Source organism: Bolinopsis microptera, chromosome 8 (genome assembly GCF_026151205.1).
Source record: "Bolinopsis microptera isolate Bmic1 chromosome 8, MBARI_Bmic_1.0, whole genome shotgun sequence".
Lineage (NCBI taxonomy): Eukaryota > Metazoa > Ctenophora > Tentaculata > Lobata > Bolinopsidae > Bolinopsis > Bolinopsis microptera.
The window spans coordinates 1,605,161-1,629,410 of NC_087079.1; the positions used below are offsets into that span (position 1 = coordinate 1,605,161).

At 35.6% G+C, this 24,250-nt stretch overlaps 1 protein-coding gene and 1 long non-coding RNA gene across 2 annotated transcripts in view; one reads left to right on the forward strand and one right to left on the reverse strand.

The window, feature by feature from the left end:
* Positions 1–24,250, reverse strand: part of LOC134819948 (short transient receptor potential channel 4-like) — a 219,816-nt gene that overhangs the window by 131,026 nt on the left and 64,540 nt on the right. The gene's annotated exons all lie outside the window — the stretch shown is intronic.
* Positions 11,483–12,140, forward strand: LOC134820278 (uncharacterized). The gene is made up of 3 exons (XR_010160864.1): positions 11,483–11,561; positions 11,683–11,821; positions 11,940–12,140. It is a non-coding gene; the product is annotated as an uncharacterized LOC134820278 (long non-coding RNA).

The window sequence follows — 24,250 nt, forward strand, 5'->3', positions numbered from 1 at the left end:
ATTCTGCTTACTTTACTCCGTCTTAACTATGTCTGACTCCGTGTAACATGATGAAATCAGTTCTTCCAAAGATCCTCCTCCTAGTTTGAACAGTACCTTATGTCAGGTGCTTCTCCCACCCAACGCAAGATTCTTTTCAGATTTATTTCCTTTTAACTTTCTTTTAATGTCTACTCTTATGGATATATATTCACGTGAAACTTTCAGTTGGAAGATAATATCGTTAACGCTGTTACATTTACATATTTATATAATAAAATAAGGTTACCTTAAACAGCTCTAATAACACTGCACAGTCTACCAATTTAACAGATGTTGGTAAGTTTTACGGACCACTGTTGAAATATAGTATGATGTGACGTACCTTATACCATGTACCAGACTCGCTGAAGGATTTCTTTCAGGAAATGCCTCCGATATTTAAGAACACTTCTGTCAAATACGAAAATATTGGAGGCTTCATGCAGAACTTTCTAAAAGAAACAGGGCAAACATTAATTAAAGACACGAGATATTTAATTGGTAGCATGGAAAACACTCAACGAAATATTGAGAAGCTCCTCGACGGAGAAAAGATCAGTATCCCGACAATTTGGAAAGATAAAGGTCGATACATGTGTTCATTGATCCCTTTCACCGTAGCAAATCCTCATCATCAGTCATCACGCCATTATTACTTTGGTTTATTGATCACGGGTTAATCGTGACCCGGGTGTGTCAAGTAATGGAGTTAAAACCTGCGAAATATTAAATTAAAACTTTTGCCGACAGCGTCTCAGATGATCAGCGCACGGGGGATTGAAACCCAGACCTGAAAGCGATTGCAGAAACCTCTAAACTGATAGGCAATTCGTTCTACGGGTATACCATCGTCTATCATGAACAAAGCGAAACATCGAGATGTTAAATTTCTATCCGAAGAGTTAACGCGGTGAAAAATCCACGATTTATCTCATTGGAAGAACTTGACGGTTGCCACGATGTTTGAGATTATTATTTAACTTCACGTTTACTGTTTAAATCTATAAATATCCCGTTTTCCTCATTCTGTAAATAGATAAAATACAAAAAAAATATGTTTCAGGTCACATCTAAAATACGTACTATGAAACACGATTTACCAGTCCAAATCGGGTTCTTTGTCTATCAGTTCGCCAAACTACACATGCTCAACTTCTTCTATGACGTCATCGACCGCTTCATCTCTCGAGAGGATTATAACATGTGTGAGATGGAAACAGCCGACAAATTACGAGGGTAAATTATACTTTTTATTATTATAAAGCTATTCACTCCCTTACTTTCTTAGGAAAGAGAGAGGGCTAAACACTTGCACTGTATAATATAATGCAGTGTGCAAGTAAATTAAAATGAATTCATTAATCATTTCAGAACTGTTAATCTAACCTTCTCAACAGTCTTTGCCCTGCAGATCAGCATAGTCGATACTAACCAACTTATCCACTGAGCAGTCAAACACTTCTCTTATATAGTCTTATGCATACATATTCTATTTAGTATTATGTATATTTAACTTGTTTTAAACAAACAAGTTTTTGTATTCTTTTAGAGTAAAATAAAAACCGTCAAGTAATAAATAGTGTACTCCATCTTTAAATTTCAACGGGTAAATTTAGTAAATGTTGACTTTACTCCTATTTTATTATAGTTTTATTATTACAAAGAACAGGACCGGTTCTATTGAACAATAGCCTAGCACAGAGAGATGTGATATAAAAATGGATTCAAAAGTTTCTTATTTCTTTGTTAAGTTATCTCAACGTAAAACTTGAAGCAAAGTGACAATATACCAGTTGCTATAGTAATCAGGGATCGACCATCTAACAAAGCTATATTTTTATTAAGTTCGTTACAACAGGGGCTTCGGGGTTGAACAAAGGGTCCAGGTTTATAACAGAGAAGTGAATGACAATACACCAGCTGTTGTAGTAACCATGGATCACGGTAGATGTCACTTTAGTCAAATCTAACTTTTTGTTCCAAGATATTACATAGACTAGAGACGCACACATTTTTATTCACTTCTTGTTCATCTCTATTGGTTCCTCCAACAATCTTAAAACCCACTGATTAATCCATGTAAACTATTGAGACACTTTAGTTATCCATTTTCTCATACCCTTAACCATTTGTTCAACTTTAGAAAGATTATGTACGTAACCGGAAAGATAGAATTCTTGGCATCTCCAGGCAAGGATAAGACAGCACTTACCATTATGCTCAACGATGACACGGTAGAAGACTTTACAGTTTACAACCAGATCATACCGCAAATGTTAAAAGTAAGTACTGTAGCTTAGCTCGTTACTTACATGACATTAAAAGTATTGAAATACCCCTGATAATAAAAGATATTATATCTGTAAACGAATTCACTAAACTACCACATTTATTAGTATTGTCATATACGATCTTTCGATGGTAACATTGTTAGGTTATAGGATTAGATGATAGTGACATGGGAACAGGTGGTTCATCAATTGTGACCGGTCAATCGTGACCTGCCTAGGACCATTAGGGTCGGTTCATTCAACCATGCATTTAAGTGACCGAAATAAAGTAAAAGAGTTGCTGTGCAAAATATACTGGAATTTTACCATTGGTTGACAACTAGGCGAGGTAGCCGTCCATTGGTTGTAAGTCATGTGACCTAGGTCACATGACCATAGCAGGTGGACTAAGCCTCATTTAACCTCGGTCAGCTCGAGCACTATACATTAGTGTGACGTCAGAATAGTTATTAAGATCGGCACGGCAAGTAATATATATACAGATGTTTCGTGTCGTAAAAGTTAGTTTTTAGTTTATTTTAAACCACTTCTCCTAAACTGTTGTTTTCCGTTGTTCCCAAAAATACAAGAGAAGAACCCCGTTAACATTGGCGACGAGGATTACGACCGACGTTGGGACATCTTGCTACTGAAGGCTACAACAATTACGCCTTACTGCAGAATAAATGATGGAGAAAAGGTAACAACGGACAACTGAGATCCTGGTTCCAGATAAAGTCCTTGCTGGGAGGTAACCCAGATAAAGTCCTTGTTGGGAGGTAACCCAGATAAAGTCCTTGCTGGGAGGTAACCCAGATAAAGTCCTTGCTGGGAGGTAACCCAGATATCAAGTCCTTGCTGGGAGGTAACCCAGATATCAAGTCCTTGCTGGGAGGTAACCCAGATATCAAGTCCTTGCTGGGAGGTAACCCAGATATCAAGTCCTTGCTGGGAGGTAACCCAGATATCAAGTCCTTGCTGGGAGGTAACCCAGATATCAAGTCCGTGCTGGGAGGTAACCCAGATATCAAGTCCTTGCTGGGAGGTAACCCAGATCTGATGTTTCCCCAAGATCCTGTAAACTTAAAATGGAACTCAATCCATGGTATCTATAGTGGCGAAATCAACCTACGATAGGAAAATAGTGACAGAGGGGTGTGGAGAACGGATAAGCTGACTACAAACGGTTGATTACTCGGACAATCTAGTTCTACTTTAATCTACTGGATACAAACGAAAGAGTTGAGATAAAAAGAGGTATATTTTTTAACCTTTTAAATTTTAAAGCCTATTTGAGAAAAAATATCAAAATCAACACGAGAGCAGAAAATTTTGGAAATTTCAAAAAATTGTCAATCTTATTATTTTTTGCTACGAAATCATGAATATATTTATCTAAAATTTTAACAAAATTTTATAATAAGTTTACGAGTTTCATAATGTTCAACATTTTAATGAAACAGTCTACTTAGTAAGTGAACAAAACTAAGGTTATCACTTGAAAATTTTTCGTATAACATGGTCCAACCTCAAATTTTTGTCAATTTTTCAAGTATTATTATGCTATTTCAAGTTAATGATATGTTGATGCTTGACTTGGAGCTAAGTTAAAGTTAAAGTCATATAAACTAGAAACTAGAGTTGTTTAGCATTTTGAACTAGGCGTGTGATCGTTTGTTCCAGTGAGATTCCAGTATGACACAGTAGGTTTAAGTGAAATACACAGTAGGTGTCTGGTGTAAGTGAAATGAACAGTGAAATGCACGGTAAATTTGAGTGAAATGCACAGTGAATTTAAGTGAAGTACACAGTAAGTGTATGTGAAATGTGCAGTAAAAATATCGATAGGTGTTTCTCGAGTGACCGCATGCTGTGACGGTCTGATAGTGAGTGATAAGGTCCAACAATTGAGTTGGCTTGTTACAGCTTTAAAAAGTTTATGAATAATAATAATATAGCCAGCTGTTAGTGTAAATCCCGAAAACGAATGGGTTCGAATTACTTGCGGGTCCTGCTATTTATGATAACAACTTGCTATTGACTTGTAGCCTACTATAAGAGTATAAGTTTACCTATAATATTGGCCTTGTATAAAACATGACGGCTAGAACTGCTTCACATGGTAAAATCCATGGAAATTTGTAGTGTGTATTTCAAGTTGATATAACTCTTGAGACTATTAATACATTAACCTGACAATATTTTGTGCAATGACGATTGTATGAAATTAAATGACAGATAAGGATGCACTGACAGGGCACTGACTCTCTTTATGCACAAAGACTCAAGACTGAACCGACGACTTTAACTTTGAATTATTTTAGGGAAAGTTAGTAAGTTCGGCCGTTCATGGAATAGCAATATCGTTTAATATATCATAATAGACAGAAAATTATTCAGTTGAGTAAGCCTTAGTTACTGATACTAGTATTTCAGTAAGAGCATTGAAGTATTAAATCGTACCATTCAAAGTAAGGAATTGCACTTACACGCTGGATGAATTTGAATGCATTTTAGGTCGTAGTAGTAGTTCTCTTTTGAGAGTAATGTAATAATGTATGCGTCATAAATTAGACTGACGTTGATACTGTTAGATTTTAATGGAGGTTGACCTGTTAGCAATGTTGAAATTGCTTTGTTTGAAGTTTAGAAGTTTATGTACATATCATGACGTTGAATATTTGCTTTGTCCTTGGTTGCGAAGCTAACAGCCAAGACAAGCGGAACTTGGCGCTTTTGTTGTGAGAATTGTGTAACGGCGTGTGGTTGTTAAATTGACAACCGAGAATATGCTTGCAAGCTATTGTGGAGAGTTTTTTTTGTTGCCGTTAAATGCCAAGTTTTGAGAACTTAAACTACTGACCGTGTAATAAATGCTAAGTGTGAGTGGGAGATGTTTTGTAAGAAAATGTAAGAATAAGTATAAGTGAATTACGGGCAAGTATTTTCCGAATGGCACGGGACATTTTAATGCAATTTAATTTATGTCTGAATAAATTACTCTGCCCATCTAGAAAGTAGAAACAGAAATCTTGTCTCAGTTTGTATGGTGAATCTTAGGGGTAGGACAGAATTTTGTCCATTAGTACATTAGGACTAGCCGACTATGGTAAACTGCCAGTTGTATTTTATACAAAGTTGCAAAGTTATAATCATTATAACTGATCGCAGCTTGTGGTTGTTTAGTGATAAAGTGAACGACCTGAATTTAGGCTTAGGAGTTGCTGATGTTTTGTGTTGCAGTGTAATGCCAAGTTTTGAGAACTTCATACCTTTAAGTTTAGAGATTGAGAGTTTATTTTTAAATGTAACACCATAGAGTGTTGTAAGTTTTACCTCATGAACATGTGACTGTGCAAGTGAGTGTGAGTGTACCAGGATTAGAATACGTTATTGATATGATTCCGAGTTATCTATCAGAAATTAAGTTTTAAAAATTCATCGGAATATTTTCCTAATTCGAAATTAGGAATAGACGTGTAAAGTGACTTTACACTGTAAACTCAATGTGAACGTAATTGAATGTAATATTAAGTTTAAGAGCAAGTTATAACCAATTTTTTCCTCTAGTATCATTCAGAATATTTTGTTAACCTTTAACTAAGAATATATTTTTGAAATAATGTGAAACTTATCGGTAGGTATTGACAGCAAGTTAGAGCAGAGCCGTTAAATCTGGAATTGCACTCGTAGGCCAAGGCCAAGGCTTCTGAGTAGTAAGGATTTATACAGTAGTGCATGCTCTACTTTACGACACGTTAGTCGTTAATACTGAACGTACAATTACAAAGAAGACATTATTATGTGATCGGTATAATTACCATTAAGCTTTTCAGGATTTTAATTATAATAGTTCGTAATTATAATAATTTAATTATAATAATCCGTAATTATAATAATTTAATTATAATAAATCGTAAGCTTTAAAATTAAAATAAATATATAAAGATAGTAATAAACTTACAATTTAAAAAGTTCTTAATAAGAACTTGCAAAAGCCCGTTGGTGGCCCCAAGTCCCACTCTGAGCGGACACTTCTACGAATATCTTGAATTACTTTATTAATCTCATGAGATGCTTTATTATCAAACAATACGTAATTAATCTTGTATGTTGAGTTTTAATTCAGTCTATACACATATCTGCGTTTATTGTGGGCTTTTTCTCCACTACCGCTCTATACATATCTGCTCTGTGGTATCTATTGTGCTCGTCTCTGAACACATATCCGCTTTATTGATAACAAGAATATCCCCAAAATTGGTAGTTATTGAAGACATATTTGTCCCTGTTGCAAGTCGAGACCTCTTATTGAGACCCGATATAATAAATACGCTTTATTTAATTTACTCTTCACTGGATACTGTAATAGTAAGAGATATTTACCCTCTGTAGCACACATTTTGCTATTGCACACATTTTCCGACACTTGTAAAAATTTCACGGATTTTCGACACTTGTAAAAATTTCACGGATTTTCGATACTTGTAAAAATTTCGAGCAATTTCATCACTTGTAAAAATTTGTATTGAAGATGAATATCACAGAGGCTTTGTTATTGGGATCATGAGATTACTTGCTGTACATAGTTATTTGGTTACCAGAGCTTTTAAAAATTCCTTGAGCGCGGTAAGTGTTAACTATGGAACAGGACACACTGACACAGATGGTTTGATCGTGACCTGTCTAGAACCATTAACAAGCATTAAGTCAAGCTACGAGAGCCGTCCAGTGGACTATTGAGTCCTTAATGTACTTGACAATGCAGCGGCTTGCCTGCATCGCTCAAGGGACAAACAACATGCAATGACGTTTGTTTTCATGGTAACGGTCTGACTATATCAAGCCGGAGAACGCTGCGGGAAATCAGATTGAATCAGTTCGTTTCGCAGAAGTTTGTAATCAATCAGTTCTTGATTGATAAATCTACTCAACTCGTTCCTCCACAGGTTCTATTTTATCTTAAAAAGATGCACAGTTCGTTCTTTAGTCTTGTGATACATAGTTCGCTCTTCAGTTTGCTAATTTGATTCTAATTCAAGTTGCATGCTAACTTATCATAAATAGCAGGGGCTCGTATTATACAATAATATTTAAACTTTTTTAACCCAACTTGAGAGTCTAAATTTTGAATTCTAAAATTCATATTTCTTATCTAATTTTGCGATGTTGACCAGGTCACAGGCACGGTAAAATTTAACTACATCTCCTTCCTGAACTACACTGGTGATGTAATGTATATCGACTTTGTCTGTTTAAAGTGTGCTGTGTGAGCTATTTGCTTTGTTTTGTAATTTACGATTAACTCTGCTAATTTCATAGTGTCGCTTTGTCAGCAATTTTTATGCAATTTTCTGAAATTCGTAATTATTTGCCCTTTATTATTTGATTAAGAGTTATTCTTGAAAACTGTGAGGAAATTTTTTGATAAACTGTTTTTCAAATCAATACTTAACGTTTCAGTTGATAAATATGACAACTAAACAGCAAGAGATATCAGAATCAAATGAGACTGATAAGATCGTTATACGAGAAATAAAGCCACTTTTACCTCAGGAGATATGGGAGATAATATTCTACCTGATTCCAATCAGAGATAAGTTGACATGCAGCAAGCTTATTATAGAATTCAGAGACTTTTATCAAGAATTATTCACAAACTTTGAGAAGTATGTTGACAGCTTCAGAGACTTTAAAGTTGAAAAAGCGTCGCTTAATGGACTGAACTTATACCAGATTCGATGCATCCTTATGGTTTCTCCCATGATCTGAGAATTCCCAGCGATTCTGCATCGACAAGTATTTCATTTTCTATCTATCTTGAAAATAGTTGGGTACGATGGCTGGACGATACGTTGTCCTCATTCAAATACATAACATACGAAGACGATGGAACGAACAATAAATACCTTACATATTTGAAGGTAAACGCAATATCTTGGTTACGATTCAGAGTGCAAAACATTATACTACCGACGGGGCGGTACAATCTGTATTACAAAATAAAAGGGCCATGTCACAACATCAGGAACTTATACATGGTATCAGTGAAACACAGTGCCACAAGAGAAGATAATGATGGGTACATTGATCTCAGAACACTACAGGATCTCAGTTCTGATTGGGAGTGGGTCCCAGTATACAGGGACAACACCTTCAATACACTCATGGAGGTGGGGTATAAGTTTGAGGAGGGGGATGAGCTTTCTGTTGAGTTGTTCAGTTTGAACGAGTTTTGGACCAGGGATTTGTCATTTCATATGATCAGGTTTGTTGCTGTAGAGGATGTTCAATAGTTGTGAGATGTTGTTCTTGGTTACAAGTCTTGGATTGAAGAATATGGGTAATGAGTAGTAATATATATGGTACTTGGGAGTGATACAAATTGTTTTAAGACACGCTATCTCGTGCTAACTAATTGAAGTTTCAATTATTATTATTATTTATTTACTTATACTTTATCAAATTCTTGTTTTACTTATCTAATATTCAATGAAACAAGAAATTTCAATGAAACAAGAAATTCTACTTCAAGCTGCTAATGATAATAATTAAGTGATAAAGATATTTATGCTATAATTCAAATAATTAACTATCGTGATACCAATTCTATAATGTTTCTTTCCCCTTCTAGTTACAACATGGGTTAATGTACTTGAAATAAAAATAATACATTTATAAAGTATATTTAATACAGATATAAAAATAAGAATCTGAAAGTTATGAGAAAGCTCTGCTAAATCACTGGTAGTTTGACTATCACGCTGTGCAGTATGAGTCGAATTATATTTTAATAAAGATATAAAAATAAGAATCTGAAAGATATTCGAAAGCTCTGCTAAATCACTGGTAGTCTGACTATCACGCTGTGCGGTATGAGTCGAATTATATTTAATACAGATATAAAAATAAGAATCTGAAAGTTATGAGAAAGCTCTGCTAAATCACTGGTAGCTTGACTATCACGCTGTGCGGTATGAGTCGAATTATATTTAATACAGATATAAAAATAAGAATCTGAAAGTTATGAGAAAGCTCTGCTAAATCACTGGTAGCTTGCCTATCACGCTGTGCAGTATGAGTCGAATTATATTTAATACAGATATAAAAATAAGAATCTGAAAGTTATGAGAAAGCTCTGTTAAATCACTGGTAGCTTGCCTATCACGCTGTGCGGTATGAGTCGAATTATATTTTAATAAAGATATAAAAATAAAGAATCTGAAAGATATTCGAAAGCTCTGCTAAATCACTGGTAGTCTGACTATCACGCTGTGCGGTATGAGTCGAATTATATTTAATACAGATATAAAAATAAGAATCTGAAAGTTATGAGAAAGCTCTGCTAAATCACTGGTAGCTTGCCTATCACGCTGTGCGGTATGAGTCGAATTATATTTTAATAAAGATATAAAAATAAAGAATCTGAAAGATATTCGAAAGCTCTGCTAAATCACTGGTAGTCTGACTATCACGCTGTGCAGTATGAGTCGAATTATATTTAATACAGATATAAAAATAAGAATCTGAAAGTTATGAGAAAGCTCTGCTAAATCACTGGTAGCTTGCCTATCACGCTGTGTGGTATGAGTCGAATTATATTTAATATACAGATATAAAAATAAGAATCTGAAAGATAATCGAAAGCTCTGCTAAATCACTGGTAGTCTGACTATCACGCTGTGCGGTATGAGTCGAATTATATTTAATACAGATATAAAAATAAGAATCTGAAAGTTATGAGAAAGCTCTGCTAAATCACTGATAGCTTGACTATCACGCGGTGCGGTATGAGTCGAATTATATTTAATACAGATATAAAAATAAGAATTTGAAAGTTATGAGAAAGCTCTGCTAAATCACTGGTAGCTTGCCTATCACGCTGTGCGGTATGAGTCGAATTATATTTTAATACAGATATAAAAATAAGAATCTGAAAGTTACGAGAAAGCTCTGCTAAAACACTGGTAGCTTGCCTATCACGCTGTGCGGTATGAGTCGAATTATATTTAATACAGATATAAAAATAAGAATCTGAAAGATAATAAAGATAATAATACATTTATAATAAATGTAAACTGTATACAAATTAAAAGTGAGAAATACTATTAAAAGTAGAAAGTGAAGAATGAAAAATTATAAAGATATGAATAAAATGAAGAATGATACGAAGCTATGAAGAGCAAACAGGCAATCATCATCTTATTGCAATTTACAAGCAGACGGTCCCATCCGCTCTATCGAGTTTGTGTTTCCAATGCCCCCAATGGATGCGGACCGGATTGTAGTTTAAGGCTACAAATCTGACTATCTCACGATACGGCTGGGCATTGTTTGTGTGAGATAATGGTAAGATCGCTTGTAAGCAAAGGGTTCCAGCAAGGCGGGGATTCCCGCTAACTATAACAAAATAAGAGAGTATTCTCTCTAATTCCAAAAATTGAAAAATGACTGTTTGCAATTCATACTGCTTCAATGTTATTATCATCACTGATAATTATAATAATGAAACCACTAGTACTGAAAAATAAAAGGATTAAATTAGGTGGGAATTCCCACTATATTTAATATAATTGGAGAGCACTCTCTTCGTTTACTTTTTTTTCTAGTTATACTACTGTTTGAATTTACTTGTTATTCTATTTTAATTTTAAATATTATCTTATTACACATTTTGCTACTATCTTTTCTTGCTATCTATTTTTAAAATGGTTAACCATACTTTTTTTCTTTTTTATTTTGGGGAAAATTTGCCCTCCTCAGCTGGTCGTTACTTTATTTTTTAAATATTCTTATCATTTAAAACTTTGATCAGCTGCAGGGGGTGAATTTGCGTCAAGGTTCTGTAATATGAACCAGTTTTCACAGAAAAAAGACCGTCCGTAGGTGGTGAATAGCCACATCCTTCACGAGGTGACCCCGTTCTCTGCATTTTATTTTACCCTACTTTTTGACTTATATTTTTATTTTCCAATGCAGAGGTTACTAAATACGGCGGATCGGTTATAAAATACTTAGTACTATATAAAGGCTTAAAAACAGACCTCTTATCACAAAACTATTAGCATGAGCGAACTGACTTTTAATGTAACACGAGCCTTGAATGACTCTGTCATTGAATTTAAGCTTAGAGCCCCTGAAACACAGTTCAACGGAACCCTTGAAGAAGGGTTGGAGGTGCTCTTGGGGGGTGTTGACATGATAATAGAGCGCTTCATGCAACGACGGAACTGTTTCAAGTTCCATGTCACTTTGGACGGGGTATTTCAGGTATTTGATTTGCTACTAACAATCTGTTAAAATAGTGATAAGGAAATTTTCAAATCCAAAAGGAGTGGTTTAACAAGGAAAAAAATATAGATAAATAGAAGTTGATATATTTCATTTACAGAAACATATAAACGGTGAAGAGCAGACATTTGGTTTCAAGACACGAGCAACTGTGTGTCTGAGATCATCAAACAAGGATGAGATGATCAATGAAGTTCGAAACAAAATCTTGGATTCATACGAGTCTTTTCAAGGAATGGGTTGGTAAAGTTTTCTAATTTTTATTTCATTAACCTCCAACTACCCTGACCCTAATCAAACCAAGTTGAGTTACGTTACAATTGCAGATACAAAGATTACTACAATTAATCTCAACAGGTAGCGGTTGGATATGGAGACGATGGCAAATGGTTACAGTGCTTGTCATAAAGTACAACCCTGTATCAGGATGATTGATTGAGTGATTGATTAGGGTCTATATATAGGGATCACTATAATGTTGAAAATTGTTGTTTTATATCTTACTAATTTCAATTAACTTTAAGAACTTTCAGTAGTTTAAAACCACAAATCAATAACAAGAGTGATTGAAATTTAAAATGTAGAAGACATATAGCATTTTAGTTGAATTATGACGTGATTTAAGAACGTAATTATCCATGTTATATATAACACTCTATATAACATTATATAAACTCTCTTAAATTCTAGAATGTCGACTTACTTGCCAACTCCCAAACTGTTGAAAAAGAGAAGATGTCTGTTGAACAAACGGAATAAAGATGACAAATCATTCCTTTATTGCATTGTATTGTGGCTGCTTTGAAAAGACCTGATAGAAACCCAACACGACCTGGATTCTATAAGCGTTATGTCAAGAAACTAATCACGACAGGTATGTATCAAATATTAACAGTTATAACATATGCAACCATCACGCGACCGTAATAATCTAGTGAATATCTATAGCTTAGTGAAGAACTCCTACTACATACATCAGATCAAAAACGGGCAATAACTTGCTAGTTGCTGGTAGGACGGAGGGCAGGGAAATATGTGTTGGCTTATCCCTGTGTGGAAATAACAATCAACATTGCCAGATATGTGATAATGAGGTGGGAGCTCGAGAGAATACGGAATGTCGTAATATCGGCAATACGCTTGATTTTAGGGGTATTGGTGACAATGGGAGTGTTTTACCTAAGAGAAGAAGAGAAAAAGAAAAGAATGAAAGAATCGGGGCAACAGACCGGAGACCCACACGCGTGTTATGTGTGCTTGCCGCAGTAAAAACTCTTAGTTTTTATCATGCACAAATATTGTTTATGAACAATATTTGTATGTATATAAATATGTTTATCATAATATGTACTATTTATTACACCCTTTAGTAAGATCTGTTTTTTGGACTAATCCAAAATCATAACACAAAATTACTACAAATCTCCTTCAACGGAAAATAAAATATGTCTAAACATAACAAAGTATAAGAAGAGCCTTGCTATTGCAATAACACACATCATATAAACGGAAAAATTATCTAAAATCGCCCCACTCATCATCATAGCCTTGTTTCTTATCGAGGTACACCGTATGACGAAAATTTGTGTTTCTTCCGATGTCTCGCTCTATTTCGAAGAGCAAGTGTCAATGCATTAGAGAGAAAGACAAAGGAACTTTTTATTATAAAGTCTCATCAGAAAAACCTTTATACCTTTATATTACATACGTTTTATAAAATATATTCTTAGTACTATTTTAGTTTTCAAGACAGTAGTGTTATATTATAGCATAATGATAAAATATGACTACTTATTTATCAGTATCCACGTTCACTATTATATATAGATCACTATATACTTATATAGATCATCACCTATGATAGATCAAGATGGCAGACATGGGCTACACTCGAGGATACTTAGCAGGGTTAGCTGAAGATATCTTAGATGAGTTTATTTTATAATCTAAAATCTGCTTGCCGCAGTAAAAACTCTTAGTTTTTATCATGCACAAATATTGTTTATGAACAATATTTGTACATATGTTAGGTAACAGGATTGCATAATTATGATTAAGATAATATGGAACAGGACACAGGTGTCTTGATCGTGACCTTTCTAGGACCATTAGGGTCAGTTCATTCAACCATGCATTTAAGTGACCGCTCTGACTAAGAGATGCTGTGCAAAATATACTGCAATTTTACCATTGGTCGACCACTAGGTGAGGTAGCCGTCCATTGGTTGTAAGTCATGTGACCTAGGTCACATGACCATAGCAGGTGGACTAAGCCTCATTTAATACCGGTCAGCTCGCGCACTAACTTTAGTGTGACGTTAAAATAGTTAATAAGACCTGCAAGGTAGGTAATATAAATACAGATGTTTCGTGTCGTAAAAGTTTTAGTTTTTAGTTTATTTTAAACCACTTCTCCTAAACCGTTGTTTTCCGTTGTTCCCAAAACAATACAAGAGAAGAAGCCCGTTAACATTGGCGACGAGGATTACGACCGACGTTGGGACATCTTGCTGCTGAAGGCTACAACAATTACGCCTTACTGCAGAATAAATGATGGAGAAAAAGTAACAACGGACAACTGAGATCCTGGTTCCAGATAAAAGTCCTTGCTGGGAGGTAACCCAGATAAAGTCCTTGCTGGGAGGTAACCCAGATAAAGTCCTTGCTGGGAGGTAACCCAGATAAAGTCCTTGCTGGGAGGTAACCCAGATATCAAGTCCTTGCTGGGAGGTAACCCAGATATCAAGTCCTTGCTGGGAGGTAACCCAGATATCAAGTCCTTGCTGGGAGGTAACCCAGATATCAAGTCCTTGCTGGGAGGTAACCCAGATATCAAGTCCTTGCTGGGAGGTAACCCAGATATCAAGTCCGTGCTGGGAGGTAACCCAGATATCAAGTCCTTGCTGGGAGGTAACCCAGATCCGATGTTTCCCCAAGATCCTGTAAACTTAAAATGGAACTCAATCCATGGTATCTATAGTGGCGAAATCAACCTACGATAGGAAAATAGTGACAGAGGGGTGTGGAGAACGGATAAGCTGACTACAAACGGTTGATTACTCGGACAATCTAGTTCTACTTTAATCTACTGGATACAAACGAAAGAGTTGAGATAAAAAGAGGTATATTTTTTAACCTTTTAAATTTTAAAGCCTATTTGAGAAAAAATATCAAAAATTTTTATCAAAATCAACACGAGAGCAGAAAATTTTGGAAATTTCAAAAAATTGTCAATCTTATTTTTTTTTGCTACGAAATCATGAATAGATTTATCTAAAATTTTAACAAAATTTTATAATAAGTTTACGAGTTTCATAATGTTCAACATTCTAATGAAACAGTCTACTTAGTAAGTGAACAAAACTAAGGTTATCACTTGAAAATTTTTCGTATAACATGGTCCAACCTCACATTTTTGTCATTTTTTCAAGTATTTTGTGTGAAATACACAGTAGGTGTCTGGTGTAAGTGAAATGAACAGTGAAATGCACGGTAAATTTGAAATGCACAGTGAATTTAAGTGAAGTACACAGTAAGTGTATGTGAAATGTGCAGTAAAAATATCGATAGGTGTTTCTCGAGTGACCGCATGCTGTGACGGTCTGATAGTGAGTGATAAGATCCAACAATTAAATTGAGTTGGCTTGTTACAGCTTTAAAAAATTTATGAATAATACTAATATAGCCAGCTGTTAGTGTAAATCCCGAAAACGAATGGGTTCGAATTACTTGCGGGTCCTGCTATTTATGATAACAACTTGCTATTGACTTGTAGCCTACTATAAGAGTATAAGTTTACCTATAATATTGGCCTTGTAAACATGACGGCTAGAACTGCTTCACATGGTAACATCCATGGAAATTTGATATAACTCTGGAAACTATTGAAACATTAACCTGACAATATTTTGTGCAATGATGATTGTATGACATTAAATGACAAATAAGGATCGACCAATTGACTGACTCCCTCGACGAGAGGGCACTGACTTTCTTTTTGCACAAAGACCGAACCGACGACTTTAACTTTGAGTTATTTTATGGAGAGTTAGTAAGTTCTGCCGTTCATGGAATAGCGATATCGTATAATATATCATAATAGACAGAAAATTATTCAGTTGAGTAAGCCTTAGTTACTGATGCTAGTATTTCAGTAAGAGCATTGAAGTATTAAATCGTACCATTCAAAGTAAGGAATTGCACTTACACGCTGGTGAATTTGAATGCATTTTAGGTCGTAGCAGTAGTTCTCTTTTGAGAGTAATGTGATAATGTATGCGTCATAAATTAGACTGACGTTGATACGGTTAGATTTTAATGGAGGTGGACCTATTAGCAATGTTGAAATTGCTTTGTTTGAAGTTTATAGTTTATGTACAGATCATGATCATGAATATTTGCTTTGTCCTTGGTTGCGAAGCTAACAGCCAAGACAAGCGGAACTTGGCGCTTTTGTTGTGAGAATTGTGTAACGGCGTGTGGTTGTTAAGTTGACAACCGAGAATATGCTTGCAAGCTATTGTGGAGAGTTTTTTTTGTTGCCGTCGAATGCCAAGTTTTGAGAACTTAAACTACTGACCGTGTAATAAATGCTAAGTGTGAGTGAGAGATGTTTTGTGAGAAAGTGTAAGAATAAGTCAAAGTGAATTTCGGGCAAGTATGTTCCGAGTGGCACGGGATATTTTAATGCAATTTAATTTATGTCTGAATAAATTACTCTGCCCATCTAGAAAGTAGAAACAGAAATCTTGTATCAGTTTGTTTGGTGAATCTTAGGGGTAGGACAGAATTTTGTCCATTAGTACATTAGGACTAGCCGACTATGGTAAACTGCCATGCCAGTTGTATTTTATACAAAGTTGCAAAGTTATAATCATTATAACTGATAGCAGCTTGTGGTTGTTTAGTGATAAAGTGAACGACCTGAATTTAGGCTTAGGAGTTGCTGATGTTTTGTGTGGCAGTATAATGCCAAGTTTTGAGAACTTCATACCTTTAAGTTTAGAGATTGAGAGTTTATTTTTAAATGTAACATCATAGAGTGTTGTAAGTTTTCCTCATGAACATGTGACTGTGCAAGTGAGTGTGAGTGTACCAGGATTAGAATACGTTATTGATATGATTCCGAGTTATATATCGGAAATTAAGTTTTAAAAATTCATCGGAATATTTTCCTAATTCGAAATTAGGAATAGATGTGTATTAAACTCAATGTGAACGTAATTAAATGTAATATTAAGTTTAAGAGCAAGATATAACCAATTTATTCCTCTAGTATCATTCAGAATATTTTGTTAACCTTTAACTAAGAGTATATTTTTGGAAATGTGAAACTTATCGGTAGGTATTAACAGCAAGTTAGAGCAGAGCCGTTAAATCTGGAATTGCACTCGCAGGCCAAGGCCAAGGCTTCTGAGTAGTAAGGATTTATACAGTAGTGCATGCTCTACTTTACGACACGTTAGTCGTTAATACTGAACGTACAATTACAAAGAAGACATTATTATGTGATCGGTATAATTACCATTAAGCTTTTCAGGATTTTAATTATAATAATTCGTAATTATAATAATTTAATTATAATAAATCGTAAGCTTTAAAATTAAAATAAATATATAAAGATAGTAATAAACTTACAATTTAAAAAGTTCTTAATAAGAACTTGCAGAAGCCCGTTGGTGGCTCCAAGTCCCACTCTGAGCGGACACTTCTACGAATGTCTTGAATTACTTTATTAATCTCATGAGATGCTTTATTATCAAACAATACGTAATAAATCTTGTATGTTGAGTTTTAACTCAGTCTCTATACATATCTGCGTTTATTGTGGGCTCTTTCTCCACTACCGCTCTATACATATCTGCTCTGTGGTATCTATTGTGCCCGTCTCTGAACACATATCCGCTTTATTGATAACAAGAATATCCCCAAAATTGGTAGTTATTGAAGACATCTTTGTCCCTCGCTGACATTTCTTCTTCTGTCCATTCTTGGCAGTTTCTTTTGGTTGTTTTCGTCCAGGAAAACACACGACTCATCTTTTCGAAACGCTGACGAGAGAACGTGCATTTCTCTTCTATTTCTGCCCGGGGGGCAATACTAGTACAACTTACCTTAATATTATTATTATTTATTAATCAACTATTTACAGCAAACACAAGATAATAGAAATTAAATCATAAAATCGAGTGGCCGAGTAGTCTCGACTCACCCATAACTTCTCCAAAGACGTCTATCATGAGCTTTGTACACTAAATCGTTGAAATTACTTAAACTAAATCTTTTATTTACAATCACAATAATTTGTTTTGTCATAATGTCTTTTAATAATAAATCAAATAAATTTGAACGAGGTCTGCCCCTCCTTCCTTTGTAGTCAAAACATCCTAAACATGCAAATCTGAAAGATAAGAAGGCGGGAGTGTCATCACCGCTTCTGAGAACGTGCCCAAGCATCTTCCATCTTGCTTTCTTGATCCTTTCAGTAAGGGGTCTGACATTACATCTCTTATATAAATTCTCGTTACTGATAACCGTAGGCCAATAGGTGTTGATTATCTGTCTCAGATGCTTCCTTTGAAGAACGTCGACAGATGCCGTTACGGTTTCAGGAGCAGCCCAGCTGCTACAGTTATACAACAACACTGAAGTGACAAGAGCTTCGTACAGCTTCAGCTTTCTACTCTCACTGATCTGAACAGAACTATTCAACCAGACTTTCTTGTAGGTATAGAAGGCAACATTGGCTTTGTTGCGTCTGTTGACAATATCTCTTTCTGAGCAGAGCTTTGATCCTAATAGCACTGACTCTCGCCACTCTTCATCTCCTCTAATTTTATTGCCATGGGCATCTAAAGCATCTGTATCTGCCAAATACACTCTTGTAAACACCGTCTTTGATTCGTTAACAAAGAGACTCCAATCCTTTAGTATATCACTGGCAATCTCTAGTATCTTCACCAGGCTCTGACCATCTTCACTCAGAAGCTCAGCATCGTCAGCATAGGCGGACTCTAACGGGAGGCCTCTATCAGAGACTGGGGGGTTCGGTCTAGGAATCGTGACACTGATCACGGCTCTGATGTGATTCAGGGCACCGGCAAGGGTCAATGTAAACACTTTACCTGCCAGACTGTCTCCCTGGTAAGCGCCAATATTAATCACAAATTCACCAGACTCAGATCTGTTGACCGTCACCTTGAGCTTTGTATTTGAGAGGAGGTACTGAACTAGGCGAATGTCGTCTCTAGAGCATCCTGCATCAATGAGGAGGTTGATGATGGTCTGTCTGCGGATAGTATTAAACGCAGCGGTCATGTCAATGTTGATTTTACTATACTCAAACTCGCGCCTGGTAACCACTGATGTCAACATTCTCTGAGACCATACCAGGTCAGCACAACTGCGACCCTGCTTGTATGCCGCCTGCCAAGGTCCAGTGTACATATCAACGTGGTAATTGATTCTGTTCAAGGCTACGAGGGATAGGACTTTTCTAGTTCCATTTAGCAATGTGAGGGGCCGGATAGACTTTATCGGACCTCGGGGTTTTCCTGGCTTCTGAAGGGGTGTCAGGATACCTTCTCCAATAGCTGGGATGTATGTGTTGGTCTCAAAGGAGAGATTATAGATCCTAGCCAACTCACAGTGGAGGGGATATCCAGCAGCTTTCATTAGCTCATTAGGTATACCGTCAGGGCCACACGCTCTACCGGATTTCAGCTTCATAACAGCACGGCCAACTTCTTCAGGTGTTATGGGACAGAGGAGGCTTCCAGGAGGGTCTATGAATGCTGGGAGGTGGGGTTCATCTTTGTCATTGAACTCATTATTAAAGTATTCTTTAATAGCTTCTGCTTTTAATGAGTCAGAACCTAAGGTGTTCCCGTCTGCATCGTGGACAGTTACTCCGTCTTTCTTCATCCTACACTGGGCCAAAGTTCTATTCGCTTCAAACATGCTTCTGCAGCTGTCGGTGTTGTTGATGACATCTACTAGGGCGTTAGCAGTGGCCTCGTTGATGGATTTCAACCTCTTTTTGATGGTACGTTTGAGATGGTTGATTCTTTTTCTGAGGTCACTCCTGTCGCTTATCCCTGTGAGACTACATTCTTGCTGAAGAGACTTTCTCTCTGCTGAAAGTTTAACGACAGTTGGATCGTCGCTGTACTGATGAGGCTTCCCCGGGGGCACTTTACCAACCACCTGGACCTTAATAAGGATAATTAAATTATAAATAATAATAATAATAAAGATATAGGTGTTTGCTGAATTGCTGTATTATACATTCTGTGTCCAGCTCTTATGGGTCCCATCTCTTGCCCTGCAAGCCCTGTTTCTTGTTTATACAACATATTATAACTATGTAATAAACATTTTTTGTAGTGTAGGATTGTTTGAATTTCTATTTGTTAATTCATATAATATACACTTTATGATTGTTTCGCCCATTTTTCTTCCCTTGCATTGCAAGCCCTGTCTCTTGTAAAAACATCCACTTTTGTAGATACACACAGTCTCTACGTCTTTATCCTCTGGTCCCTAGGGTCAGCTGACTCCGGGCCAGAGGAAAATTACCGATTGCCAAGGTTTGATGCCTAGGCAGTCGAGACCTCTTATTGAGACCCGATATAATAAAGACTTTGTGATATACAATTGTTGCAGTTGTTTCTCTTGTTTTTCTTCCCTTGCTCTGCAAGCCCTGATTCTTGTATAAACATTGTGTTTAGTATTTTGTATATTGTATTAATTGTGGTAAATTGTGGTTCACATTTCGGTATTAGTAATTATAGGTGTTTGCTGAATTACTGTATTATACACTCTGTTGCCAGCTCTTGTGTGTCCCATCTCTTGCCCTGCAAGCCCTGTTTCTTGTCTATACAACAAATTATAATTGTGCAATAAACATTTATTGTAGCGTAGGATTATTTGAATTTCTATTTGCTAATTCATATAATATTCACTTTATGATTGTTTCGCCCATTTTTCTTCCGTTGAATTGCAAGTCGAGACCTTTTATTGAGACCCGATATAATAAATACGCTTTATTTAATTTACTCTTCACTGGATACTGTAATAAACACTCTGTACATGGTCCTCTTATCTTTCTTCCCTTGTTATGCAAGCCCTGTCTCTTGTTTATACAATCTTTAACTCTATATTAGGTAGATTGCGTAATTATTATGGATTTTATATTTTCTGTATTAATAATAAACGTATTAATAATAAACATATTTGATGGACTACGGTAAGTAAGAGATATTTACCCTCTGTAGCACACATTTTGCTATTGCACACATTTTCCGACACGGATTTTCGACACTTGTAAAAATTTCACGGATTTTCGACACTTGTAAAAATTTCACGGATTTTCGACACTTGTAAAAATTTCACGGATTTTCGACACTTGTAAAAATTTCACGGATTTCCGACACTTGTAAAAATTTCACGGATTTTCGATACTTGTAAAAATTTCGAGCAATTTCATCACTTGTAAAAATTTGTATTGAAGATGAATATCACAGAGGTTTTGTTATTGGGATCATGAGATTACTTGCTGTACATAGTTATTTGGTTACCAGAGCTTTTAAAAATTCCTTGAGCGTGGTAAGTGTTAACTATGGAACAGGACACACTGACACAGATGGTTTGATCGTGACCTGTCTAGAACCATTAACAAGCATTAAGTCAAGCTACGAGAGCCGTCCAGTGGACTATTGAGTCCTTAATGTACTTGACAATGCAGCGGCTTGCCTGCATCGCTCAAGGGACAAACAACATGCAATGACGTTTGTTTTCATGGTAACGGTCTGACTATATCAAGCCGGAGAACGCTGCGGGAAATCAGATTGAATCAGTTCGTTTCGCAGAAGTTTGTAATCAATCAGTTCTTGATTGATAAATCTACTCAACTCGTTCCTCCACAGGTTCTATTTTATCTTAAAAAGATGCACAGTTCGTTCTTTAGTCTTGTGATACATAGTTCGCTCTTCAGTTTGCTATTTTGATTCTAATTCAAGTTGCATGCTAACTTATCATAAATAGCAGGGGCTCGTATTATACAATAATATTTAAACTTTTTTAACCCAACTTGAGAGTCTAAATTTTGAATTCTAAAATTCATATTTCTTATCTAATTTTGCGATGTTGACCAGGTCACAGGCACGGTAAAATTTAACTACATCTCCTTCCTGAACTACACTGGTGATGTAATGTATATCGACTTTGTCTGTTTAAAGTGTGCTGTGTGAGCTATTTGCTTTGTTTTGTAATTTACGATTAACTCTGCTAATTTCATAGTGTCGCTTTGTCAGCAATTTTTGTGCAATTTTCTGAAATTCGTAATTATTTGCCCTTTATTATTTGATTAAGAGTTATTCTTGAAAACTGTGAGGAAATTTTTTGATAAACTGTTTTTCAAATCAATACTTAACGTTTCAGTTGATAAATATGACAACTAAACAGCAAGAGATATCAGAACCAAATGAGACTGATAAGATCGTTATACGAGAAATAAAGCCACTTTTACCTCGGGAGATATGGGAGATAATATTCTACCTGATTCCAATCAGAGATAAGTTGACATGCAGCAAGCTTATTATAGAATTCAGAGACTTTTATCAAGAATTATTCACAAACTATGAGAAGTATGTTGACAGCTTCAGAGACTTTAAAGTTGAAAAAGCGTCGCTTAATGGACTGAACTTATACCAGATGCATCCTTATGGTTTCTCCCATGATCTGAGAATTCCCAGCGATTCTGCATCGTCAAGTATTTCATTTTCTATCTATCTTGAAAATAGTTGGGTACGATGGCTGGACGATACGTTGTCCTCATTCAAATACATAACATACGAAGACGATGGAACGAACAATAAATACCTTACATATTTGAAGGTAAACGCAATATCTTGGTTACGATTCAGAGTGCAAAACATTATACTACCGACGGGGCGGTACAATCTGTATTACAAAATAAAAGGGCCATGTCACAACATCAGGAACTTATACATGGTATCAGTGAAACACAGTGCCACAAGAGAAGATAATGTTGGGTACATTGATCTCAGAACACTACAGGATCTCAGTTCTGATTGGGAGTGGGTCCCAGTATACAGGGACAACACCTTCAATACACTCATGGAGGTGGGGTATAAGTTTGAGGAGGGGGATGAGCTTTCTGTTGAGTTGTTCAGTTTGAACGAGTTTTGGATCAGGGATTTGTCATTTCATATGATCAGGTTTGTTGCTGTAGAGGATGTTCAATAGTTGTGAGATGTTGTTCTTGGTTACAAGTCTTGGATTGAAGAATATGGGTAATGAGTAGTAATATATATGGTACTTGGGAGTGATACAAATTGTTTTAAGACACGCTATCTCGTGCTAACTAATTGAAGTTTAAATTATTATTATTATTTATTTACTTATACTTTATCAAATTCTTGTTTTACTTATCTAATATTCAATGAAACAAGAAATTTCAATGAAACAAGAAATTCTACTTCAAGCTGCTAATGATAATAATTAAGTGATAAAGATATTTATGCTATAATTCAAATAATTAACTATCGTGATACCAATTCTATAATGTTTCTTTCCCCTTTCAAGGACGAAATGGCAGGTGTCGAAATCCATCAGTTTGCCGGGTGTAGAGCCAAATGCTACTCTATAGTTACAGATGAAGAACAGAAAATGGGAGCCGCGGGAGTGAAGAGAAATATGTAAAAGAGACTGAAGCATGTCGATTTTGTAACATGAGTCCATGTACTTGAAATAAAAATAATACATTTATAAAGTATATTTAATAAAGATATAAAAATAAAGAATCTGAAAGATATTCGAAAGCTCTGCTAAATCACTGGTAGTCTGACTATCACGCTGTGCAGTATGAGTCGAATTATATTTTAATAAAGATATAAAAATAAAGAATCTGAAAGATATTCGAAAGCTCTGCTAAATCACTGGTAGCTTGCCTATCACGCTGTGCGGTATGAGTTGAATTATATTTAATACAGATATAAAAATAAGAATCTGAAAGTTATGAGAAAGCTCTGCTAAATCACTGGTAGCTTGACTATCACGCTGTGCGGTATGAGTCGAATTATATTTAATACAGATATAAAAATAAGAATCTGAAAGATAATAAAGATAATAATACATTTATAATAAATGTAAACTGTATACAAATTAAAGTGAGAAATACTATTAAAAGTAGAAAGTGAAGAATGAAAAATTATAAAGATATGAATAAAATGAAGAATGATACGAAGCTATGAAGAGCAAACAGTCAATCATCATCTTATTGCAATTTACAAGCAGACGGTCCCATCCGCTCTATCGAGTTTGTGTTTCCAATGCCCCCAATGGATGTGGACCGGATTGTAGTTTAAGGCTACAAATCTGACTATCTCATGATACGGCTGGGCATTGTTTGTGTGAGATAATGGTAAGATCGCTTGTAAGCAAAGGGTTCCAGCAAGGCGGGGATTCCCGCTAACTATAACAAAATAAGATAGTATTCTCTCTAATTCCAAAAATTGAAAAATGACTGTTTGCAATTCACACTGCTTCAATGTTATTATCATCACTGATAATTATAATAATGAAACCACTAGTACTGAAAAATAAAAGGATTAAATTAGGTGGGAATTCCCACTATATTTAATATA